Source organism: Giraffa tippelskirchi, chromosome 1 (assembly GCF_054371585.1).
Source record: "Giraffa tippelskirchi isolate mGirTip1 chromosome 1, T2T-mGirTip1v1.2.pri, whole genome shotgun sequence".
NCBI classification, from domain to species: domain Eukaryota; kingdom Metazoa; phylum Chordata; class Mammalia; order Artiodactyla; family Giraffidae; genus Giraffa; species Giraffa tippelskirchi.
In genome coordinates, this window is record NC_137275.1 from 218,427,778 (window position 1) to 218,453,617 (window position 25,840).

The 25,840-nt window shown below is 43.5% G+C and overlaps 1 protein-coding gene across 1 annotated transcript in view; it reads left to right on the forward strand.

Annotated features, from left to right (window-relative positions):
- The window catches only part of TMEM268 (transmembrane protein 268), a 358,336-nt gene extending 345,650 nt beyond the window's left edge, over positions 1 to 12,686 (forward strand). Inside the window, exons 10-12 of the transcript XR_014078411.1 lie at positions 6,595 to 6,659; positions 10,547 to 10,622; positions 12,115 to 12,686. The gene's annotated coding sequence lies outside the window, so the exon portion shown is untranslated. The remainder of the gene's footprint in view (positions 1 to 6,594; positions 6,660 to 10,546; positions 10,623 to 12,114) is intronic.
- Positions 12,687 to 25,840: the final 13,154 nt, after the last annotated feature.

Consider the following 25,840-nt stretch of genomic DNA (forward strand, 5'->3'; position numbering starts at 1 on the left):
CAGTTTTGTTGAAGGAAAGAATGAGCCAGGAAGAAACAAAGGCTATTTGTCCCCTAATATCTGTCCCCCACCATCAATAATGCAGGGTCTAAAAGTCACTTGGAAGCAGTAACCTAGGACAAAAACCTCATTTCCCTGACTTCCTTGTAGTTAATGTGACCGTGTTATTAAATTCTGACTGATAGGGTATAAATGGAATTAGTGTGGACATTTTTTCAGGGAATGTTTTTAAAGGCAGGTGCATGATTTTCTCCTCCTGACTGTCATGGAGTCTGTGGGTGTGTCATTTAGCTTACTGTGTTACAATGAGTGTGTACTGAGCCTCAAAGTCTAGAGGAAAATGACTCATCCACCAGCTTGGACCTATTTGGTTCTGATCAGTTTATGTCATGTCCTTGGGCTATGTCATTCTTTTAAAGGTTGTTCTCTGCCCCCTCTCCTTCTGTTTCAGTTCCAAACCATTTATTTCATAGGATATATGATTGCCAGGAGAAATATCAACAACCTCAGAGATGCAGATGATAACACTCTAATGGCAGAAAGTGAAGAGGAGCTGAAGAGCCTCTTGGTGAGGGTGAAAGAGGAGAGTGAAAAAACTAGCTTGAGACTCAACATTAAAGAAAAAAAAAAAGAAAGACCACGGCATCCAGTCCCATCACTTCATGGCAAACAGACGGGGAAAAAGTAGAAACAATGGCAGATTTTATTTTCTGGGCCTACAAAATCACTGCTGACAGTGACTTCAGCCATGAAATTAAAAAACACTTGCTCCTTGGAAGGAAAGCTGTGAAAAACCTAGGCAGCATATTAAGAAGCAGAGGTGTCACTTTACTGACAAAGGTCTGTATAGTCAAAGCTATGGTTTTTCCAGGAATCATGTATGGATGGGAGAGTGGCACCATAAGGAAGACTGAGTGCCAAAGACTTGAAGCTTCTGCACTGCGGTGCTGGAGAAGACTCTTGAGAGTCCCTTGGACTGCATGGAAATAAAGCCACTCAATCCTAAATGAAATCAACCTGAGTATTCATTGGAGGGACTGATGCTGAAGCTGACACTCCAATACTTTGGATACCTGATGGGAAGAGCAGACTCATTTGAAAAGACTCTGATGCTGGGAAAGATTGAAGGCAAAAGGAGAAGAGAGCAACAGAGGATGAGAAGGTTAGATAGCGCTACCGATTCAATGGATGTGAATCTGAGCAAGCTCCGGGAGATAGTAAAAAATAGGGGAGCCCGATGTGCTGCAGTCCATGGGGTCTCAAAGAGTTGGACATGACTTAGCAACTGAACACCAACAGTGTTTGCCACTGATTTAACAAACACATTTGTCATATATTAAATTCGTATCTATACAGAAACATTAGAAGAATAATGACAAGAAACTTCACAAATATGTTTTAAAAATAAATATCCACAGATCCAATATGTTCATCAAATCCCAAAGTGGAAAAACACAGAGAAAACCACACAAAGGAGCATATTAATTAAATTTCTCAAAACAAAAGATACGAGAAAAATCTTAAAAACATTCAAAAAAGTTTGAATAAATGGATAAATATATTAATACAATTTCTCATGAAAGACTATGCATGTCAGAAGAATAGAAAAAAATCTTTAAGGTGTTGAAAGAAAAAAAGAAACTAAAACTAGATTTACATATCTGAGAAAATATTCTTCAATATTGAAAGGAAAATAAAGACTTTTTCAGGAAAAAAACAGTAAATTTTTGGCTAACAAATCTGGATTATAAGAAGTATTAAAAATGAAATTCTTCACATGAAAGGAATATGATGAAAATTTGGATCTACAGAGAGAAATGAAAAGCTGCACAAATGGTATATATAAAATAATTTTTATTTAAGTATATTACATTTCTAAAAATATTGATTAATGAAAGCAAAATCAAACCAATATATTCTGGATTTTAATCTATGTACAAATAAGTTTTACCATAAAATAGCACAAAGTACGCGAAGAGATGAATGGAAGAATACTATTACAAGGTTTTTAATTTGTATGTGAAGTAGCATATATATTGAAGATAGATTGCAGTAAGTTAGAGAGATGCATACTGCAAACCTAGTGAACAAACAGCAAAGTATTGTTCAACAAAGAAGTATTGCTTGTAAGCCAATAACGGAATTAAAATAGAATGATAAAACATATTCAAAAATAACCAAAAGAAGACAGGGAGAGAGAAAAGAGGGAACAAAGAACATTTGGGACAAATTCAAAACAAACAAGAAGGTAAATTTATCTAAACATATTATTAATTATATTGAATATAAATGGTAAATATTCCCATGAAAAGGCAGAAGTTAGTCAGACTGGGTGAAAATGCAGGACCCACTGTGTACTGCCTATAAGGAAATCACTTTAACCATAAAGGCACGGATAAGCTAAAATTCAAAGTATTGAAAAAAAGATGTAAATGTTTTTTAAAAGAGGTACACATACTAATTATAAGAAAGAAAAACAGCTCTGTTAATATCAGACAAAGTGAAGTTCAAAATAAGAAATATTATCAGGACTAACAAGGGATGTTTTATAGGAATATGAAGGTAGTTCATCAAAAAGATGTAATCCTAAACAGTACCAGATTAACATAGCCTTAAAATATAATGGACGATCTTGAAAGAAGAACTATTTTAAGGGGAAGTAGTAGTGATATCTGTGTGGCATGTGGGATCTTAGATCTCTGACCTGGGATCGAACCCATGCCCCCTGCATTGGAAGTGCAGCGTCAAAACCTCTGGGCTACCAGGGAAATTCCTGAAAGAAGAATCAGATAAATCCACAATTATATTTGGAGACTTTACCATTGCTCTGCACTTTACCATTGTGCTGCACTCAATATGCCAGCAAATTTGGAAAACTCAGCAATGGCCACACGACTGGAAAAGGTGAGTTTTCATCCAATCCCTAAGAAAGGCAATGCCAAAGAATGTTCAAACTACCACACAACTCCACTCATCTCACACGCTAGCAAAGTAATGCTCAAAATTCTCCAAGCCAGGCTTCAATAGTACGTGAACCATGAACTTCCAGATGTTCAAGCTGGATTTAGAAAAGGCAGAGGAGCCAGAGATCAAATTGCCAACATCTGTTGGATCATTGAAAAAGCAAGGGAGTTCCAGAAAAACATCTACTTCTGATTTATTGACTATGCCAAAGCCTTTGGGACTTCCCTGGTGGCTCAGAGGTTAAAGCGTCTGCCTCCAGTGCGGGAGACCTGGGTTAGATCCCTGGGTCGGGAAGATCCCCTGGAGAAGGAAATGGCAAACCACTCCAGTATTCTTGCCTGGAGAATCCCATGGACGGAGGAGCCTGGTAGGCTACAGTCCACGGGGTCGCAAAGAGTCGGACACGACTGAGCGACTTCCCTTTCCCTTTCCCTTTCCAAAGCCTTTGACTCTGTGGATCACAACAAACTGTGGAAAATTCTTCAAGAGATGGGAATACCAGACCACCTGACCTGCCTCCTGAGAAATCTGTATGCAGGTCAAGAAGCAACAGTTAGAACTGGACATGGAACAACAAACGGGTTCCAAATCGGGAAAGGAGTACATCAAGGCTGTATATTGTCACCCTGCTTATTTAATTTATATGCAGAGTACATCATGAGAAATGCTGGGCTGGATGAAGCACAAGCTGGAATCAAATTTCTGGGAGAAATATCAATAACCTCAGATACGCAGATGACACCACCCTTATGGCAGAAAGGGAAGAAGAACTAAAGAGCCTCCTGATGAAAGTGAAAGAGGAGATGAAAAAAGTTGGTTTAAAACTCAACATTCAGAAAACTAAGATCATGTCATCCGGTCCCATCACTTCACGGCAAACAGAGGAGGAAACACTGGGAACAGTGACAGGCTTTATTTTTGGGGGTTCGAAAATCACTGCAGATGCTGACTGCAGCCATGAAATTAAAAGATGCTTGCTTCTTGGAAGAAAAGTTATGACTAACCTAGACAGCATATTAAAAAGCAGAGACATTACTTTGCTGACAAAGGTCCATCTACTCAAAGCTATGGTTTTTCCAGTGGTCATGTATGGATGTGAGAGTTGGACTATAAAGAAAGCTGAGCGCCAAAGAATTGATGCTTTTAAACTGTGATTTTAGAGAAGACTCTTGAGAGTCCCTTGGACTGCAAGGAGATCCAACCAGTCCATCCTAAAGGAAATCAATCCTGAATATTCATTGGAAGGACTGATGCTGAAGCTGAAGCTCCAATACTTTGGCCACCTGATGCTAAGAGCTGACTCATTTGAAAAGACCCTGATTCTGGGAAAGATTGAAGACTGGAGGAGAAGGTGACGACAGAGGATGAGATGGTTGGATGGCATCACCGACTCAATGGACATGGGTTTGGGTAAACTCTGGGAGTTGGTGATGGACAGGGAGGCCTGGCATGCTGTGGTTCATGGGGTTGCAAAGAGTCAGACACGACAGAGCGACTGAACTGAATTGATGCTGGGAAAGATTGAAGGCACGAGGAGAAGGGGACAACAGGATGAGATGGTTGGATGGTGTCACCAACTCGATGGACATGAGTTTGAGCAAGCTCTGGGAGTTGGTGATGAACGTGGAAAGCTGGCGTGCTGCAGTCCGTGGGGTCGCAAAGAGTTGAACACGACTGAGCGACTCAACTGAACTGAACCTTTGCTATTCCTATGACTGATAGAAATTTAGACAGAAAGTTGCTAAAGATACAGAAGAACTGAACAGCATCAACAAAACTGACCTATAAATAACATTTATAGATGTTATAACATTCTATAAATGACATTTATAGAACACTCTACCCACGACAGCAGAATTTACATTCTTTCCAAGAACTTATGGCACATTTACCAAGATAGTCTTGTCTGTATGCTGAATCATGAAACAGTTCTCAATAAAATTGAAAGGACTGAAGTTGTGCAAGGTATATTAATTGATGATAGAAGAATCAAATTAGAAAGCAGTAACAAAATGGTAATTTCTGAATATTTGGGAATTAAACAACATAATTCTAAATAATCCATAGTTCCAAAAAGATATTACCAAGTAAACTTAAGAAAAGCATTTGAACTGAAAAGTAGAGGGATGTTCTACCTTTAAATACTTACATTAGAAAATTAGAAACATTAAAAATTAATGATCTGATCTTTTACCCCTAAGCACTGTATCAGTTATTTCTCACAAATTATCATAAGTTGTCTTCATTGTCATTCCATTAAAAATGTTTTCTAGCTTCCCTTATGTTGTTAGAACAATATTGCATGCTGTGGGAAGTGACAGAGATCAGGCCACCTTTAAGACCTAAACTACAAAGGGTTGGTTGTCTTTGCCTCCTTTAATTCATTAGTGTGACCCCTTACAAAAGTCACATGGTTCCTGGAGGACAATCGAATCTGCTGCAGACTCAATCCAGATGAAACTCCAGTTGCAGCTGCTATGCAAGACATGGTATCTTTAATAGTGCAGTTAATAGAGTCTTAAATACATGACATGTGACCACTTGTATGAAAAATATGTTCTTTCCATTTCTAACAGAAAAGGGAGTAATATACAGTCTGTATTTACTTAGAGCATGTGACAATCTACATTAGTCATGCCCCAGGGTTATATTAACTTTCTTTCCCTCTGTCATAATATATTCTGAGGAAATGTGAACTGTCTGAACATTAGGAAGAATATCACACTTATATTCATGACATTGTGATTATTGGACCATATATGGAAGGACTGTTAGGTACATTAGATGTGTTGATAAGACATATGCACTCTTCCTAGGGGATAAGAGATAAACCCTATGAAGATTCACTTTCAATGAGCAGTGATTCCTTTTGACAGGAGCAGACACATAAGTCTGGTGTGGCCTTGCCTTTCTTGTCTGCAGAGCCCTACCTAATATCATCACTGTCTGGGAGCTTTAAAGACTATACTGTTCACTGCCAGAGGATCCCACATGACACTGTGTCAGACAAGGGGACCTGTTTTATTTTTAGTTGATTAATTAATGCCTTCATTGTGTCATGTAGGTTGTTTTGTTGCGGTGCACGGGCTCTTGAGTTGTGGCTTGCGGGCTCAGTAGTTGCAGTGCTTGGGTGTAGTTGCTCCGCGGCATGAGGGGTCTTAGTTCACCAACCAGGGATCCAACCCGTATCCCCAGCATCGCAAGGTGGATTCTCAACCACTGGATCACCAGGGAAGTCCCAGGGGACCCACTTTATAGTGAAGGAGGCATTGGAGATTCACTGCTCATGTCATGTTCCACTCCGTCCAGACGCTGCCCACCTAGTAGAGTGATGGAATGGGTTGCTGAAGACACAGCTGAGGCACAGTGTGAGAACAATGTGTCATCTTCCAGGATGCAGTGTGTGCTCTAGACTGATGATCTGTGTATGTCACTGTGCCTTCAAAAGGTCGAATATATGGACTGGTAACCAAGTGGGATGACAGTGGGAGTATCCTTACTTGGGGAATTTATGAATCCCTTACGGAAAATCTGAATTCTGAGTGTTCAGAGGTCTGGGTTAACAAAAGGGAGAACTTTCAAGGGGACGTGGAGAGAGACCATAGAAATATAGTTTATTACTGTTTCCAGGGTGCTTTGGGCTCCTTGTCCCAAGAGAACATCATTCAAGAAGTGGAGTCACCATCCTGAAAAAGGTAATTATTTCTGATCATAAGGAGGAGAAAGTGCGTAGTAACAATAAGAAGGAAAGTTCGGTCTCCAGGTGATCCACTTTGGCCTTCTTTTGGTGTTCCTCTACCCCATGTGGATAGTAAATGGATGACAGCATCAGTCACAGTCTAAGGTGGGCAGGTGACCGTGGTCTCAGACTTCTCCCCAATGAATGGGTCATGCCGTTATGTTCCAGCTGACAATGAGGGGAAATCTAGAATGCATAGTGGCACAAGGAATGACTGTGGCTTAAAGCCCCAAGACAAACTGCAATATGGTTGGGGGTGTACTTTCTCCATAAAACTTTTAGAATCCTGAAGGAATGTTTCCAGAACTAATATGAAGTGGGTCCAAGCAACACAGGCAATGGACTCTAGTGGATGCTCTAATATACTGCCCTGGTGATTATGGAGGCAACATCCTAGCCCTGGAAAGAGAACTAACACATAACCTTGTTTGTACCATTGCTAATTTGAGTCTATATTACATCAGCCAAACCTATAGCCTATCTATCTAGTGCCGCCATAAAGCAGGTAATACCACTGTCATGTTGGGACACCTAGGGTTGTTTATGGGAGATCAGGCTGTGAGGCCAGCGCTTTGCAGCTATAAGTGAAACTCTGCCTAGAGAGTCATAACTTCTCTGTCTCCCCAGTTACATGTCTTAGCAGATGCATTCCTGTGGCTCAGGGCTTGCCCCACAGTTTTTGCCTAGTGCTTTGGCAGATATAACTCATGGTGGAGAAGAAGATGGAAAAGAGCACGCGGAGATGTTTCCCTAAAGCTTTCAGGTTTCAGTTCAAAAACCATCATTCTTTGTTTTTCCTCCTTTTTGAGAACGTTTGAAATAATCTCTCAATCAGTTAATACAGAATTGAATTGCTTTGCGAGGGTGTGACTCACTCACATAATTTGACATCATTAAATGCCTCTTCAGAAATGCAAAGCTCTTCATTATCCTTCTGCTAGAAAGGGGGGGACATGGCAAGAAATTCCAGGGATGCCTCTATTTCTGACTCCTCACCTGTTCTTCTAGGGTCCTGAGTGCAAAGAAGGTCATTATTTGAATAAATCACATCAAGTCAGGGTCAAATGTTTTTCACTTGTAAAATGGGACACTTAGTCTTAGGGCAAAAATTACCATGGACAGTCTCACAGAGGAGCTGAGTGAATTGGCCAGGATTACACAGTGTGTGACAGAGATGTAGCTTGAGCAGAAGTCTCGTGAGACCAAGTTCAGCGCTCCCCCTCAGATTCCTTCAAGGAGGCTGCCCATGGCTGAGAGATGCAGAGGGGCTCTCTGTGAAGTCACTTGACTGGATGAAGGCAAACGTGAGATGATGCTGCCCTTTGGGGAGCTTCAGAGCAGAGCTTGAGATGGTCCAGAGTTGGACTTGAAAAATCCAAAGGTTAGAACCTTCGAATGAGAACCAGAGAAGTGCCTTAAAAGGGTCCATGTTCTTTAGGCAAGCAATGCTCTTCTTGGGATTCATCTGAAGGTGAGCTTAATGGGTATGAGCAGCTGTATCCACAAAAATAGCCAGGGTAGAATTGCTTATAGCGTTCATGTGATGGGAACATCCTAAATATTCAACAGTAGGCAAGTGTTAAAATAAAGCATGGTACAATTGCATAGTGGAATATTGTGTGTCCAATAGAAATGATGACGTGTTGTTCTTAATTTTTGGCTCATGGACCCTTTCGAGTCTCCAGGAACCATAGATCTTCTCCCCATAAAAAGCCATATATACACATACACATAAACTTCAACTCTCAGTTTTAGAAATCTTCCCAATTTCTATGTGACACTATGTTAAGAATCCCTATGTTAGATGTATTTTTAATAACCTAGAAAAGTGTTTGTGCACAGCATAAGTTTTGCATGAAAAAAAAAACCAGTTTACAAAATAGCATGTGTGAGATGACAAAATCTTATAAGAAAAATGTAAATATCCTCCCAGCTATGCAGGAAAAAATCTGAAAGTTGGCCGTTGTGCAAGTAGAGTACCCAAGATAGTGCTCAGAACTCCGAGGACTCTGGAGGAAGCCAAGTATGTGGCAAGTGTACCCAGGGGCCCCGTCTTCTGTTGAGGTAGATCTAGGGGCCTGGGCTTCCCAGGTGGTTCAGTAGTAAAGAATTTGCCTGAAATGCAGGGGACCTCGGAGAAGGCAATGGCACCCCACTCCAGTACTCTTGCCTGGAAAATCCCATGGATGGAGGAGCCTGATGGGCTGCAGTCCATGGGGTTGCTAGGAGTCGGACACGACTGAGCGACTTCACTTTCACTTTTCACTTTCACGCATTGGAGAAGGAAATGGCAACCCACTCCAGTGTTCTTGCCTGGAGAATCCCAGGGACAGGGAGCCTGGTGGGCTGCTGTCTATGGGGTCGCACAGAGTCGGACACGACTGAAGCAACTTAGCAGCAGCAGCAGTAGCAGCAGGGGACCCGGGTTTGATCCCTGGTTGGGAAGATCCCCTGCAGGAGGACATGACAACCCAATCCAGTATTCTTGCCTGGAAAATCCTATGAACAGAGGAGTCTTGCAGGCTACAGTCCTTGGGGTCACAAAATAGTCAGACACGACTGAGCAACTGAGCACACAGGCACTCATGCACACACACTCTAAGGGCCTGGCACCGCCTCACCCGAGGAGCCCCATCCCTGCTCTTGCAGGGAGGGCACTCCTGACCACTCTAAGGGCCTGGAACCTCCTGACCCGAGGGGCCCTGTCCCCGCTCTTGCAGGGAGGGCAATTCTGACCACTCTTAAGGGCCTGGCACCGCCTGACCCGAGGGGCCCCGTCCCCGCTCTTGCAGGGAGGGCACTCCTGAATATTTACATGATCACAATCACTTCTTCCTCCAGATGCCATTTCTTGAGAACCTGCAGGGATCTCCTGAAAGTATGACATTGAGTCCCCAGTGTCAGACCTTGGGAAATGGAAGCATATACAAGGGAGAGAGACAAAGATGGAAAGGGAGCCAGGATCCATGTGAAGGAAAGATTAGTGAAAGATTCTAGGAGTCTAACCAGGAGCAGAGATGACTAAGAATGATCAAGGTCATTGTCTTCATGCATTTGAAGACTATCACAGGGAAGAGGAGATACAGTTTTTGTACAATAATTCAAACCAATGTATATTATGCACAGAGTGGCCTAGGCTTTGTGTTAAAAGCAGGAGAAATCGATGATGAAGTTTCTGTATGTAATAGGGAAAGGTAGAGGTTTAACAAACATTCCAATATGGTCTGCTGTATGCTGTACAGTAAAGATATGTCAGAGTGGAAAGGAAAACAAAGGGACAGTTGAATGACTCTACCTGGGGAGGTTGTAGTGGATGTTAAGGATGAACAGAACTATTCCAGGTTTAGAAATAGGAATTTCAGATGGGGAAAACAATATATACCATGGCCAGAGGCGTGAAAAGTGGATTATGTAGAGGAAAGAGGAGGGCGGGAAGGCTAGAGGTTTAGGTGGCTTCCAAAGAGTGAAGAACCTCAAATTCTGTGCTGAGACTTTCAAAGTTGTGCTGTGGGAGCCATAGAAATATCACCTCTCCCTCACCTGCCTATGGATCCAGGTCCAATGATGGCAGGTCAGAATTGCAGTGGGAAATAAGGACTCTCCATCAGGCAGACACTGGTCAGCCCCTTTTTGGACATGGATCAAAGAGTGACAACTACTGGATGGGGCACTGGACAGAACTTTGTGATCCCGTCCACTCCAAAGAGTGACCCCAGCCTCAACTTTTCAGGGAGGTATATTTACATGTCTCCCTCTGTGAAAAATATGTCTTTCACATATCTTTCACAAAGGTATCACTTGCTTTTGCTTTCTAACTCAGTAAACTTTTTATTATCTTAATAGCTGGGTACCAGAATTCATCTACGAAGTGATCATTCTTACTTGGAAAGCTCACCTGTCAGGTTACTCTGAATGCCAGGTAAGACTCCAAAGGGGTTGGTAAGAATGCAAGCAAAACAAACAAAGAAAGAAACTAGCTAAGCTGTCCAATTTGGGAGCTTGAGGAGTTCATAGATCTGTCTCTGTCTCTGTATCAGTGAGGAAGAGGAGAAGTGAGGGGCTTATAAGAGAGTGAGGGAGGAGGAATTAGAGAGATGGGCTGTGACCAAGGACCGCACGGAGTATGGCCAGAGCCACTGTGTATAGATTCTGCAGGTTGCAGTGGCTCAAGTCGGCTGGCTGAGCAGCCAGGTTAGGGCTGCAATGAGACCACTCCTTCCGTCTCCAAGTCCCTTGGTCTGTGAGCACGTGGAGGCCGTGCCTCTATGGCTTTGAGGCGACCCTGGGAAAAACATCCTGTGGGAATTCCCTGGTGCCAGGGTGGCCAACAGAAATTCACAAGGGAGATCTTCAACGCTGGATTAGAAGTTGTTGGTAGGTAACCCCTTTCCTATCTCTATGTAAATCTTCAAGTAAATTTTCTATACTTATCAGCTCTTTGTGCAAGATGCCACACATGTATGAATGTGTGTGTAGACTTGAGGAAGGGGTGGGTTTCTTGCCTGGTTTGTAGTCACATGGTATAAACAGCACTTGAACAATCAGGGATCAGATTTGGAGACATCAGAATGCAGTCTGTTGCTGGAAATCCACAGAAATCTCAAAGGCTTTGCTTTTCCATTGAGCATGAAGTTAATGATTTGAGCCAGTTTATCTAGATCTTAAAGGGCAAGAGGAAGCAAGTGACATCGGAATTATATTTATAGTTTCAGTGCCTCCAGCAAGATGTCATTGATACATTTATTTTATGACTGTCTCTTTCTCAAGTAAGCTGTTATTGTATCATGGGTAGTTTACACAAATCATGAGAGTTTTAAGGAAGCTGTTTAAACCACCTCTTATATGAGCAAATGGAGATTCTTATGTCCAGGATCCAAAGTAAGATAGTTCATTTACGCACTAGATCTTCTGAAATGTATTTTTATAGACGATAATTGGATGAACTAGCTAAATGCAGCACAAGGTATGGAAGGGTAAGCAGTTACTTGTCCTGAGTTCAAGACCCAGCTCGTGTGTTACGTCACTGTGTGAGTATGGGCATCCCCAAACTCTCTGATACGTAATTGTTCCACGACCCTGAAGTGTTAAGCATAAACGGTGCTTCACTACAACGTGGAAGCCTAAAAGTCTTCTAACAATATGTATGATATTGTCCTAATCCTCTTTTTAAGTTGACTCCTTCCCAGAGGGTGCTCATGTTGCCTACCTTTGCTTTGCTGTCTTTTAGTCCCTGCTTCTCCCCCTCCTTTACCGTATGCCCTGGGTGAACCTTTGTTTTCATCTAGTTCAGGGTTCCTTAACCCTACACTCCTGAGATCACGAGTTCATGATCATCTGTTGCAGGCAGGGGCTGGGGTGTCCTGGGTTTTGTAAGATACTGAGCAGCGGCCTCCCTATTTTCTCCTCACCAGATACCAGTGCACTATTCTTCCGGCTGAGATGGATGGAAATATCTCCAGACATGCGCCAGTATCCCTCCGGGAGCCAAACCGTACACCCTCTCCTCCAGTTTGGTGAATATCCGAGTTTGATGATTAGTAAGTTATTCTTGCCAGTGAGAGGTGGAAATTGAGGCTTCGTCCTGGTTTCCATCCCTCTCCCCTCCCTTTCTCTCTCTCTCACACACACATGCATGCATACACACACATCACTGACGCTCATCTTCATCCTCTCGTAGTAACACAGGTATTATTTCTCTAAGGCAGCTCAGTCAGTGGCACGGTAGGTATTTCCCACTGTGGGAGCACTCCCATCATGAGAGCAGGACTTGGTGAGGATGGAGGGCAGTCTTTCCTCTCTGGGCTCATCCTCTGATTTCCAGGGTGGGTGGAGACCCCTGTACTGCTAGAGCTCTGTGATCATACTTGAAGCTGAGGCCCCACATGACTATACAGTTTGTTCCAGAAAATGTTTGCCCAGAAAGACAAACCAGTAAGTAACTTCATTCTGAACCTCAGGCAGCTCATTAAAAAAAAAAAAAAAATTGTCCTTCTCAGGATGATTGATGCTCACCTGGGCAAATACCACCTTTCTCAGGACAATAGTTTGCTCAACTGGGCAAACCATCTTGTTCATCAAACAACTGTTTACTCATGAACACACCCTTCAGGACTCTAGCCTTTCCACTCCTAAGCTATTAGAACAAAGAACTTCCTGAAACACTTAAGTTCAGACCACGGGACTCTAATAATGGCACCCTTGACCTCCCCTTTCTGAGACACAAAATACCTCTCCAGTGGTGTTCTCCCTTATGTGACAGTAAAAACTCAACTTTGCCTGCTAACTGAAGTCCTCTTTGGGAAACCGGCAGTCCCCTAGAGCTCGTCTACTTTTAAAGAAGGGGTTGCCATCATAAAGCATGGATCCAGTGATGCTTATCAAAAGACCAGGCATCTTTGACCAGACAGATTCCTAGTTATGGTGTCCCCACATTGCACTCTATAAGCAGAAAGGAAGCAACAAGTGGATTTAAGATTCTCCTGCCCACAAAGAATAAGTTTAAGCAGAGTAGAGTCAGGGTTGCGAGTGCCATAAGCGGAGAAAATATGAAAGCATAGGAGCACATGTACACAAACACACAACACACACGCACACACACACACGTACATACTTTGGAATGATGGAATATTTCACTTTTATCACTTTGCCATATTTAACATGTGTTTCTTAATGAAGATGTCTTCTTGTTCATCAGAATACTTGCTGCTATAATTTTAGATGAAATTATATGGAATATAACTCCCTCCTAGCATATACTGGGATATTCAGGATCTTGGCTTCAAAAACTGCTGCAGAGTTGGGAGTGTATCATTTGTAGAAAGTGTTAATTAACATGAAGTGTGGATGAAAAGGATTGTGATTACTTCTCCTTTTTTCCCCTTTGCATTTCTTTAACCATCTCAAGGTTACTAGTAAATGCACTTATTAGTGAGATGGAATGGGTAACCTATAGGGCATATGACAGGATACAATACGAGCACTGAAATAAGTCATACTGCTAATACTCAGGGAGAAGGCGATGGCACCCCCTCCAGGGTTCTTGCCTGGAGAATCCCAGGGACCGCGGAGCCTGGTGGGCTGCCGTCTATGGGGTCGCTAAGAGTCAGATGACTGAAGCGACTTAGCAGTAGCAGCAGCTAATACTCAGAGAGATGGATGGATATAAAAACTGAGGCTATCTTTGACCCAGTAGGTCACTATAAAGATGAACTTTCTAGGTTTGGCTTCATCTCTGGTTGTTGTAGTTGTTGTTTGGTTGGTAAATCATATGACCTTAGTCACTAAGTCAAGTCTTTGCAACCCCATGAACTGTAGCCCTTCATGCTCCTCTGTCCATGGGATTTCCCAGGTAATAATGCTAGTGGGTTGCCATTTCCTACTCTAGGGGATCTTCTTGGCTTTACCTCTACTACTTAGTAGCTGTGAAACCATGAGCAAAATGCTTCACTTTTTAGCTATAGTTTATTCACCTGCTAATGTGAGATATCTATATCTGCCCAATGAACCTCATGAATTTGTTGTAAAAACCCAAAGAGATACTGCATATAAACATGTTTAGGAACCAGTTCAAATTCATTTTATTATACGAATACCTCTTAATTTTTCAAATTGATATTAACATCGGCTAACATAAACTCCCTGGAGAAGGAAATGTCCACCCATTCCAGTATTCTTGCCTGGGAAATCCCATGGACAGAGGAGCCTAGTGGGCTGACAGTGCATGGGTTCACGAAGAGTTGGATATGATGCAACGGCTAAACACCACCACCGCCACCACCACCACCAACATAAACTCCCACACCTGATGTGAATTCTGGAGCTATTCAGTTCCACGGGGTTGCTCCAGGCAGACACAGGCATTTGGGGCTCTCCATCTTATCTTAGAGTCCTGTGGCCTGGTGCTGGGCTAGGGACCTGGCTGGAGACCCCAGCTTGCAGCTTAGTTCCCTAGTGCTGTGCAGGCGCTGGGCGCACTCACTGAGAGAATCCCTAGGTAGAATGCGGAGGATTGCTTGCATCACCATCCCTCAGCCTAGCCTGTAATCCACAAATTGGATTTTCTAGGGTGGAGCCTATGGGTTTCCCTGGTGGCTCAGCCGGTAAAGAACCTGCCTGCAATGCAGGAGACCTGGGTTCGATCCCTGGGTCAGGAAGATGCCCTGGAGAAGGTAATGGCAACCCACTCCAGTATTCTTGCCTGGAGAGTTCCATGGACAGATGAGCCCGAAGGGCTACAGTGCATATAGGGTTGCAGAGAGTCGGACATGACTGAGCAAGCAGTGCTTTCACTTTCAGGGTGGAGTCAGAGGAATGGGAGGAATGAGGGAGGAACAGATAAATAAGCACGTCTCCTGTATCCACTATTGTGTTCTCACCAACTTCTAGTAAGTGTTATCTCATATAATACCCAGAGTCAGCACTAGTGTATAGTCCACGTGATTGTGCCCATTACAAGTTTCCAGAGCTTAAGTAATTTGCCTCAGGTCACAGAGCTCATCAATAGCAGAGCAAAAATTCACATCCAGCTGCATAAATTCCATTCCGCTTTACTCCATCTGAGCAAGGAAAGACTTTGGGGATTTGTAGATTAGCGCTGTGGGGTAGGACAGCATCAGTACTAGAAGTCAGCTGTGTTAATATCAGGCAGTTCCTAGACCTTAATGCCTTCGATTTTCTTTTCCTCTGCCACACTTTTTATTTTGATTCCAAGAATCAAGTAATCCAAGGATATCGTAATCCAATATTAATGAGATGTGCATGGAATTCACAAAAATAGCTAAGTATTGTTTTCTTTTTCTTTCTTTCTTAAGGCTGTTTTTGAGTGGTGGGTGAGAATGGCTTTAGGCAACAGCTTCCCACTTTTTTTGACTTTTGAAATATAAACTGGAGAAAGTAGGTGAAAACAGAATTTGACAGCTTGCAGGAAAGGTTTTTCTAAAATATCTACAACCTGCTTAGGATATGAATAGGGAAGCTCACACTCATTGTTGCTTTCCAGCCTACTTGCCCACTAGAAGGAAATGTAGTATTTCCTTTTTATTTTCAGACTCTTGCCACTTCTCCAGATTTTCTAGGAACATTAGATGCTTACTCAGATCAAGGTGAGTCGGTCCTTTTTTAGACGTCCAGCCCAGAAAGAAGGCTGGGTTCTGAGCATCGGCTTCTCCCTGCTACACAGTGGCACTGTTGTGGATCAGCCCTGCAGAGCCCTGTGGTTGTTTTCCTGTCTGCAGTAAAGTGCTTACTGGTCCAGATTCTTGTTCAGGCTGAAAATATCACTTTGTCTCCACAGTGATGGTTCTTTTTAAATCGTGTCCACAAGCCCAGGCATTTCTGCCCACCTCACTTCACTCTACCTGAACAAGCTAGCATGCATATGAGTGCTAGTTTGTGCTTCCTTTCCCTAAAGGCAGTTTTATTTCTGGTATCTGTTACCTTTCCCTGGACCTCTGATAGAATCTCAGTGAGCAGCGGTGGAGTCTTCTTGTTACTTCTCTCCCAGAAGACCCACCCTGTACCCCTTATATAACTTGACCCCCTATTTCTCAGTGAGTGACTTTGTATACCATTGGTCTCCAGAAGTAACAGCTCTGGTGCAATAATATGAGATTCTATTCCTGATTCTCCTTGCTCCCGAGTATCACCTACATTTACATAATTCAGGGATCCCAGAAGGTGTTTTTTCCTAAGTAATTTGTTTTTTCATATCTAAACAGAAGAATGGTTTAGCGTAACTTTAAAATCCATCCCTTCAACATATACCCTGTTTGATGTCTTAACAGGTGCCTTATAGCTGATATATTATATGACACCTTGAAAAAAAGGTTGAGGTTTGCAGTCTGAGAGAAATTGGGCTTTGAAGCCTGGCTTCCAGTCATCACTTGTGTGACCAGGTTATTGCTGTCTCAAACTAGGATTCTTTCTCTTGCCTCCTGCCTCTGCCCCCAACCTCCACGATGCAGATTGATTCCAGATTGATTTGTTGTGATCACTGCTTTGTGTAATAGGCCTTTAAAAAAAATCCCCTCTTGTATGTTCCAACTTTTCTGTATTGATCATGCATTCATTTTGTATTTTAGAGAAAAATAAAACAAGGAATGCATAAATGAAACATGATGGCATGCATGCATGCATGCTCGGTTGTTCCTGACTCTTTGCAACCTACTGGACTATAGCCTACCAGGTTCCTCTGTCCATGCGAATCTCCAGGCAAGAATACTGGAGTGGGTTGCTGTGCCCTCTTTCAGGGGATCTTCCCGACCTAGGGATCTAACGCAAGTCTCCTGAGTCTCCTGCATTGCAGGTGGATTCTTTACCCTTGAGCCACCAGGAAAGCCCAATGGCATACCATGCAGCTCTTAAAACTGAATGAATTAGATCTATATATACAGCAGCAAGAATAAACCTCCAAATCACTCAAAGGAGAGAGAAAAGCATGTTGTACATATATTCTATTTATGTTCAACTTCAGACATGCAAAGAGTAAAATAACTTGACATTTGAAGGATCCGGTAGATAGTTTTCCCTTCCCTGCCAGAGTTCAGTGACCTCAGGTGGAGTGCCCTGTGTAGCTTCTGGAAAGACCCTTTGTTTGGATTGAGGCTGGGTGGGGGATTGCACTCCCCTTCGTCCCCTTTGGTGGGACGCGGTGAAGGAAAGCAGAACACCTGGCAAATTCTTTCTCTAAAAAAAGCCCCAGTTCTTTGATCTCTTCATCCTTTGGAAGAATGGATTGCAAGCTCTTTCATAAAGCCTGAAGGTGAGTGATGGAGTCAGCTTGGCCACCTCTCCTCGAGTCTTGATCTAGAATGTCTGTGCTTGAGAATATGGGGTATTTAAGAGGCACTGATTTGTAAGTGGTCTTGGGTGGGGGGTGGGGGTGGATTTCTGCACGGACTCTAGGGTAGTAGCAGATGACATTGTTAACACATTTTCACATATCATTAAGGCCCCAAGGTTTCACAGTCAGGCCCCGATGCTGTTCATTCAGTGCCTGGTTCTTCTATGCTCAGCCCTGTACTGGGTACTCGGACACAAACAAGGCCAGGTTTCCGGCTGTGGGGGTTTCAGGGCTGGTTGGAATTACCTTCCTAGTTGGTTCTCTGCCACTGTCTCCTGCAAACAAGCTAAGCGTCATCACAGCGGTGACTCACCAGGATGTACTGCGTACTTCCCCACCTTGGGGCCTTTGCTGTGTGTGTCCCTCTGTTTGCAGTGACCTTTCTCCAGTGAACACATGCGCCCCCGCAGGCCAGGAAGTCTTCGTTGATTCCCAGGCCGCCACATCTCTCCCATTCTCACTCTCCCTCCTTCCCCTGTGCACCTCTAACCCTCTCCCGGTGGGCCTGGCATTGGCTTGAGCTGTGCATGTAGCTGGCTCCCCCATGGACGGGGAGCTTCGGGAGGGCACAGCTCTTGGCTCTTTCATTTCCATGTTCACTATGACGCCTGACGCAGTGACTGGCACCCGGTAGAGTGGAGGACGTCCAAGTGCGCTTCGCCATGAGCTGCTCAGCCCCCAGTACATGAAGCTGCCTCTCCTCTTCCCTCGGGGGTCTCAGGAAGAGTGGCTATCAGGGTGTGTGGCAAGAGCATTGGGCAAGGCATCTTGAGGCCTGGATTTTCCTTCCTGAGCTTTCAGCCTCCTGGTCCTTGGGCTGTCATTGTCCCTCTCTGGGCCCAAGGCTCTGCTTCTCAGAAGGGGGCTCAGGGCTCACTGCTCAGAATGTGTAAGAATCCGTTGCTATTTGCTGTGCTTCTTTCAGATCTGACCTCCTCTATCTGTCTTTCTGTCTGTCTCTCTTTCCCCTTGTCCTTCCTCTTAGGTGCGTAATAAACAAAGAGTTTACAGTAAAAGCACAGGAAAAGCCGAATGATGTGTTCTCTTCAGGAAAGTACCTGGTCCCCCAGGTAGCCAGCGGCTGTCTCAGGAACCCGGAGACTCCCTGAACTGTGGCTCCTGAGGACTTTCAGTGTAGACCTGGTAACCCACCTCAAGCCTTTGATGTGGCTTTGACAGGGCACAATACATAAGCAGCTCTGATTCAGAGCTGCAGAAAGGCTTGCTGCTTTCTGCCACCAGCCCCAGGGGTCAAACAGTGGTGGGGGTCAGTCGGGGAAATGGCAGAGAACATGAACCTCAGCAATCACGTCCGCCTGCTCCCCAAACTTCAGGTGGAGCCAATGTTTTTTTCCACCAAAGCTCTCCTAAAGAGGGAAATAGACGTGCCCTTCGAATCTGTGTGCATAATGAGAAGCCAGGCGATGTTCGAAGGAAGTCCCTGGATAGACAACACATTGAATAGTCAGTCCCCGAATGTTCAGAGGTGTCTGTGCTCTCATAAAGAACTGAGGAATCCCCCCTTTGTTTATTCATGTCTTCTTGGTAGAAATGAAGATGATAGAGGAGCCTGAAGATATGGTTTCCACTTATTTATTCACTTACTTGGCAAAGATTTGAAGACTCATGCTATAACATAGCCCTGTGCTGGCACCAGGAACACAATGCTTTTAGGCAGATAGATGATAGATATCGATATGGCTAAAGATATGGCTGTGGATGTGGATATAGACAGAGATAGAGATAATGACTGGAACCTCGCAAAGCTCAGAATCCGGTAAGGGGCACGGGCATTTATATCAACAGTGGCGCCGATAATTGCGGTAACCACCCAGGGTGAAAAGAGTGGTGAGCCACAAACCTACTAAATAGGGGACTCTTGATTTTTTTCTGGGCTCAGACAAAGCTTCCTGCATAGAGTCATTTGAAAGCTGAGCTCCAGTGAAAGGAGACCATCCTCCCCCAGACCCCCCACCACACACACTGGTCAAATGAATTGCAATGTGGATTCTGGAGTCTGCTTGAGTTTCCATATGTCTCCACTATAATAAAGTCAGTCATTTTACACAGTCATCGAGGGACCCAGGCTCCTTCTTTCTACCCTCCCATCTGCAGCTCTAGAATGTTGCTTTCAGTTTCAGGTGACAGGATGTCTGCTGCTCCTGTAGGCGTTATGACTGTTTTCAGGTGCCAAGAAAGGAAGGACCAGATGCCAAAGGGGGCATTTTCTTTCAAAGAGGTTACCCACAAGCCCCAGCCATTGGATTCTGCCCACGTCTCATTGGCCAGAAATGGATCTCGCAGCTACTCCTAGTTGCAAGAGTGTCTGGGAGGAAGGAGGGGGGTGTGTTAAACTGGGCACTTTGCCTCTTTGAACCAAATCAGTGGAGACTGGGTAGTAAACTAGCTGTGTCTGCCCGAACAACAGCCAGTATTTATTTTCTTTGGCTATCTATATCTTTTCCTCACTTTAGGCAACAGTGACCAGATTTTCTTTCTGGAAATGAACCTGCTTCCATGATGAACATTCCTCTTTTCCTGCCTTCCTGAAACCAAAGGGTGGTCCTTCGGGACTTTGCATCCTGAACAAAAGAGACAAAGATGGAAAAATAGTTGGAGTACATTCATTCCAAGGTATGGTCAAAACTGTTGGTTATTTCTTGCTGCCTAGAACCCTGGAATTACCCGCTTTCTATTGTTTTCACACTTGATTTTCTAGTCTTCTCCAGATTTAGTAAGCTGAACTCCTGGAGCCTCTGTTCTCCCTTCCTGATGCCTTTTATTTGGTGCCTGCTTTTCCCTTGTACTTATCCCCTCTCCTCTCTTCCCCCTTCCCCCCAGCACCCAACTCTTCACTTGAAGCTCAACCTAGTAGTCAGGTGCTCGACTTTTCTGCTCCAGGTGGCTGTCTGTGTGTCTATGCCTCTCCCCAACCCCACCCTCTAGACTGCAGACTCCTTGAGGGCAGGGATAAGATTGAGGTCACTTTAGGACTGGACTTCTAGCACCTCGTGTTGTGTAGAGCATGTGGGGTTTCTCTCAATGCACGGTTATTGTTGCTGTTGTTTGTAGGTCCAGCAAGGTATTGGGAACTATTGCAAAATTATTACAGAACAGACAAAGCAGAAGGCAAAGGTCTTGGCAATGGAGATATTCCTAACACATCTTCAGACCACTTCTCAGAATCCTGCCAGCTGGACAGACGTAGTGAGTCCTCATTCTTCAGTGAGTCCTGGCTCCTGTAGCCACCACATTTTTTACTGCACCATCTTCCTCCTCTCCTTCCTCCCTCTTCCTTGCTGTCATCACCACCCTTTTCTTCATCGTCATCACTATCCTCATCACTGTCAGCTCTTATTGTGTATTTATTAATACTACGTGCCAGGCCTGTGGCGAGTATTATCTAAGAGGATAAGCCTCTAGCCCAAGATTATAGCTAATTTCATAGCAAGGTTAGGACTCAAACTGAAGTCAGCTTGACCCCAAACCTGTGTTCTTGACCCTTCCCTCTCTCAGTCACAGGGGTCTCTGGCAGAGGACAGGGAATTGCTCAAGCCATTCTCCACCTAAAATCCCTCCACTGAACTCTGCAGTGCCCGCTGTGATGCTCATAGACCCTTCATCCTGCCGCCAGTGCTTCCCTCCACCTCGGGGAGCCATCCTTCACACCCACCGATCTGTCCCTGCTCCACCCCCTTCCCCTCAGGTTCTAGCACCGCTTGGCATGCCAAGCACGCACCGTGATTTTCCAGCCCTGTGTTCTTCCCAGCTGAAACACCCTCCTCAGTCCACCTGTACCAATCATAGTTTTCATTTAAGATCTCTGTCAAGTGGTGGAGACACGTGAAATCCTCCTGGGTCCCCACCTGCCCCGCTTCAAACCTTAACTCCTTCTTCTCTAAACCTCCTTGGAACCTCTTACTGTCTTTTGGGGGTCTAAGAGAGCAGTCTAGGGTGGGGATTGGGGAATCCAGGCTGTGGAGACAGACATCCTCTGTGAAATCCCTTTTTAGCCTCTCACTAGCTTTATGAACAATTTCGGCAAGTTGCTTAGCCTTTCGAAGTCTCTTAGTTTCTGTAAGAAGGAGATAAAAGTGTACACTTTGGGAATATGAAACAGTGCTCATAAAATGACTTATGCTCCTGCCCCCTCTCCTGACCACCCTTTTGATTACATCTGCCACCCACCCTTTCTCTGAGTCAAAGATGCCAGGCAGCTGATGGGCCTGCCTCTCCATCATTTTTGGTGATTGTCTTCGGTAATCAGGCAGTAAGAAATGACACCCTGGGCAGTCATCGCTTCTTTCCGTCTAGTCTGCTAGGATATTCATGGACTCCTGATGTCTCAGTCCCCCAGTGGCTGGTGAGTAGCACCCTAGACAGGAATAGGTGCCACATCAAGGGTGGAAATTCTGTCTCAACAGCCTTGCCACTGGTTTATGTTGGTAGGTGGGATAAAGGGCACTGTGGACTGTGTGTGCAGAAGAGGAGGAGGTATGCAGTCATGGAAGGAATAGAGCTGGTTCCAGTCATGGAACTGCCTCTTACTGTGTGATTCCATCAAGTCTCTGTCTCTCTCTGGCCTCAGTTTCCCATCTATAATATCTGATACTGGGGCTCAGTCCCTAAGCAGTGTCCACCTGGATCAACTCTTTGGTCTGTAAGACTGTTTCAGAGAAGTCAGCTTGGCTTCAGATACCCCATGGTGTTGGGGAGGAGTGATTGGTGGTGGTGGTGGTCATCCTGAACTAGAGGACTGCAGGATGTGTGTGTGTGTGCGCGCGCGCACATAGACAGGGGGCTGCTCAGAGGATGTGTCACATCAACCTAGAAACAGCTACTGAGATTTCAGTACCACTTGGAATTCTTGAAGACACTCCAGACTGTCTTTGTAGATTATCCTAAAGTCAAGCAATTAGCATTCGCTGAGTACCTACTGTATACTCCATGATACTGATAGGAGTTTTACATTTAGAGTTATATTTTTATAAGGATAGTTGAGTTATTCCTATATTCTTTCTCAGAGCTAAGTATCATCATTGGTCTAAACAGCCTTTCATTTTGTTTTTATTTTATTTATATTATTTTCCTCCTTGCACTCTTGGTTCCCTCTCCTAGTCTCTTCACACTCTGTCATAAAGATATGCATATATTTTAAAAAATGTGTAGTGTTTATGGTGAATCTGTAAGCTCATAATTTACAGATATGATGCCATGATACATATCTTATTCAGTGTCTTCTTCCTTCACTCCATATTTTATTTTGGGACCCTATCCACCTTGTAGTTGACTTTTCTAACTGCTACATAGTATCGCTATGGACCCACTACCCTGAACCCTTCTATTCTGCTAGGGGTGGCAAGTGTATCATCTCTAATTCCCAGAAGCAGTGAGTCAGGTCTTATCTGCTATGGTACTCACTGCTTTTTTTTTTAACCTTAAAAAAAATTGGAATATAGATGCGTTACTATGTTGTATTAGCTTCTACTATACAACAAAGTGAACCAGCTGTACGTATACATACAACCCCTCCGTCTTGAGCCTCCTCCCTGCCCACCCCTATCCCAGCCCTCTAGGTCCTCACAGCACCCGAGCGCCGAGCTGAGCTCCCTGCGTCGTCCAGAAGCTGCCCGCTAGCTGCCCGTCCTACACGTGACAGCGCAGATGTGTCCGTGCTCTCTCTCAGTCCTTCCCACCCTCCCTTTCCCCACCCTCTGTCCACATGTCCATTTCCCACGGCTGCGCCTCTATTCCTGCCCTGCAAATAGGTTCACCAGTGCCGTTTTTCCAGATTCCATGTACATGCACTAATATACAATTTTTGCTCTTCTCTTTCTGATTTACTTCACTCTGGATGACAGGCTTTAGGTTCATCCACGTCCCTACAATTGATTCAAGGCAGACGCTTGCTGCTAATGGGGGTAGTTTTAGTGCTGCACAGTGTAACTATTAGCAACATGGAATTACAGACTATATTACATCATGAAGATCCTATCAGTTTAGTGATTGTAAGTCATTACTAACTCTCTTTGCTCACTAAATTTTCCTTTTAAATAGATTGGGAGCAGGCCTCAGGCTAACATGTTTGCAGGCAGCACACTCTGGCTGAAATTTAATTATGTTGGAAATTCAATTAAAAGATGATTTAATAAAAACCTATTTATTTAAATGTTTCCATCTATTTTAAATAAACAACCTGTATTTCCACTTAAAGAAGTGACTTTCCATATATAATAGAATCTAAATGTTGCTGACTATACACACATCATTATTGTATATTCCGTTAAGAAAGAAAAAAAATTATACTGATTGACTGTCATACACCATTGAGTATAAACATTGCTGCCTTCAAAGATGTTAAAATGTGAACAAACATGTATCTGTTTTTGTTTCCTTTGACAAACAAGTGTAGTTATATAAAGAAGAGAGTTGATTTAATGGGAAAAAAGTAAGTGACAATTCTCAAATTAAGTGAATTTGGTAAAAATGAAGATGCTGGTGCAGGAATGACTGGAGTTTGGGAAACACTGAATTATCTCATGTAGGTGATCCTCAGACCAGTTTTGGGAGGAAGGTGTGGTTATTCCCGCTTAGCAGACAGGGAGGTTTGGAGTAAATTTATATTCAGGCAAGTAGGTAAAAAATCCTCCCCTCCAGGTACTAAGAGTCCATCACTTGTGACTTCATTTCAGAGTGGCTTCTCCTTGCCCCTCCTTTTTGAGAGGCTTGAAGAGTGCCTGAATCTTGGTTGTTTCCTCCCAATCTTGAACCCTTCAAAACACTTGAATGCTTTTGTGTTAGGAACCACTCTTACTCCACCCCAAATATGAAGTAGCGTGTTCTGGCATCTTTCTTACAATGGCTAGATTATCAACAGAGAAGTCAGATGATGCTGAGTGAACATTTCTGATATTGAAGCACCCACTAAGGGATGTATGTTGAGGACAGAGAACGTTCTAGTAATGGGTGAGGTATGAGCAGTAGAAGCAGCAGCAGCAGTTATAATGCTTTGTTAGTTACAAGTTTTTTTCACTTTTTAAAAAATTTGATCCTTACCACCATCATGAGTAGATATTATCCCCATCTTACAGGTGGAAAAACTTACAATGTTAATTTGCCCAAAATCACACAATTAACGACTGGTAGAAATGTAAGTAGATCTGTGAAGGAACGGCCTCTTCCTCTCTCTATTTAAATTCAATGCCGTTCTGAGTTAGCTGCAGATTCACTACTATTAGAAATAAGGTAGACAAGTCCAAGAGATCTGGTGTGTTACTGGATTTATCTCTTTCCCCCATTGGTAACTTTTGAAAAATTGTTACACCATATCACAACCAGGGCACAGGCCATCGATACGATTAAGACATAGGGTCTGTCCAGTGCTCTTGCCCTTTTATATTCACATCCACTTTCCTCTCCTGTGCTGCATCCCATTCCTGACACCTGGCAATCACTAATCTGTTCTCCATTCCTGTAATTTTGTCATTTCCAAAATGTTGCATAAATTCCATTATACAGTACGTGGCCTTTAGAGGCTGTTTTTCCATGCAGCTTAATCCTCTGAAGACTCACCCAAGTCGTTCACTGTGTCAATGGTTTGTTCCTCTTGCCCTGCCTAGTTGTTCTGTGGTTTGTCCAGCCAGCCTTTTAATAGGTTGTTTTCAGTTTTCAGCTATTACAAATAAGGATTCTGTGAATAACCTTATGCAGGTTTTTGCGTGAACATAAAGCTTCATTTCTCTGGAATAAATGCCTAAGAATGTGATTACCAGTTTTGGGGGCCGTTGCATGTTTTTCACAAGAAACTGCCAGACTGTTTTCCAGAATGGTTATGTTGTTTTACGTCTCTCACCAACAATGTATGTGACCCAGTTTCTCTTCATCTTTACTCACATTTGGTTTTGTCATTGATTTTTATTTTGGCCAATTTGACAGGTATGTAGTTATATCCCATTGTAGTTTTAATTTACTTTTCCCTAATGGCTAATAATGTCAAACATCTTTTATGTACTTGATTGCCATCTGTATATCCTCTTTGTTGAAACTTGGCTGCTTTTTTCACCTAAGTATCCCTTCATTTCCCCCAATATTCTTTCTTTAAAAAAATTAAATTTTGTATTGAGATAATTGTAGATTCATAACACTATGGCATTGTTAGAAATAATACAGAGATCAATAATATGAACAACTAAACAAGTGAGGAAAAAATTTGAAAAGACATTGATCCAAAGAAAATATATAAGTGACCAATAAGCACATGAAAAGATGGGCAGCCTCACTAGCCATCAGGGGAATAC